Source organism: Geospiza fortis, unplaced genomic scaffold (assembly GCF_000277835.1).
Source record: "Geospiza fortis unplaced genomic scaffold, GeoFor_1.0 scaffold662, whole genome shotgun sequence".
NCBI classification, from domain to species: Eukaryota; Metazoa; Chordata; class Aves; order Passeriformes; family Thraupidae; genus Geospiza; species Geospiza fortis.
Genome location: NW_005054450.1, coordinates 493,436 through 494,772, shown reverse-complemented (window position 1 = coordinate 494,772; position 1,337 = coordinate 493,436).

Genomic DNA, 1,337 nt, shown 5'->3' with positions numbered 1-1,337 from the left:
AGTGAATTTTTGTTTGGGTAATTCAGCTTCCCCCGGCGGGACAGGCTGCAGAACACCTGACATTCCCTTGTTTTCACTTGCGAGTGCTCTTATTCGCAGTTGTGGGAAAACAACATCCCCACTCCTCGGGTTTTAGGGAGAAAGCCCCAGATCCCCGCACCCCGCCATAGGATTTGTGTTTGTAAACCCAAAGGAGGAGCAGCAGGAGATCCCCGTGAAATCCTCTGGGGATTTGGGTGCTGGGCTGGCCACACAGGTACCGTGGCTGTGGGTGGCTGTCCCAAAATAGGGACAGGCAGGGAATGCGCTGCAGCTTCCCAGCGCTCCCATCAGCACGGCCAGAGCTGGGAGAGAGCTCTGGAGGGAACCAGGGGATTCCTCATGAACCTGTCTGTGTTGGGTTCAGGGTCAGGGCTGTGCCAAAAATCCCCTAAACTCTGCCAGGCCGAGGGGTTTCTGGTTGAAAGGAGACCCCTGAACTGTCCCCTGTGCTGCCAGAAATCAGGGACAAACCTGTAGGGGCCTGAGGAGCTCCTGTGGGGTAAAAGAGAGGGGATCCCTTGGGGAGCCTGGGGTAAAAGAAAGGGGATTTCTTATGTTCACTAAATCTGATGAGAGGGTGGAATTTGGGGTAAAAGAGAGGGGATCTCTTGAGGAATTTGGGGTAAAAGAGAGAGGATCCCTCAGGGAGTTTGGGGTAAAAGAGATGGTGGAATTTGGGGTAAAAGAAAGGGGATCTCACAGGGAATTTGGGGTAAAAGAGAGGGGATCCCTCAGAGAGTTTGGGCTGAGAGAGAGGGGATTTCTTGGGGACTTTGGGGTACAAAACAAAGCGGGGATCTCTTGGGGCATTTGGGCTCTGGGGGTCTCACACCAGGGCCCTGTGGTGGAGCTGCCAAGCCCCAGAGCTCCTCCTGCCCCACTGACTCGCAGCTTCCCACGCTGGTGGGGATCATCCTGGGTTTCTGCTGCAGCCTGAGGACGTCCCAGCGCTCCCAGCAGCACCAGTGGCTGCCTGGGACTGGTGTGCACACAGGGAGAAACTGGGAGTGGGAGGGGAGGGAGAGGGAAGCCACCAGGGCAGAGATGAGCCCTCCCTGTGAATATCTGCCCTGAGGATCCATCCCCACGCCAGGGGCTCTGCAGGAGCTGGGTTTTATGTTCTTTGGGTCTTTTCTGCCATGGAACATCCAGGCCCTGTGCTGATTTGGGGCACAGATGGGCCAAGCTGGTGATTTGGCCGAGCAAAGAGCTGTAAAAAAGCAGATAAACCCCAACAAATGCAGCAAAGTCCCTTTCCAGTTCTCCCAGGCTTTGTCATCCCTGGCTGGGCTGCG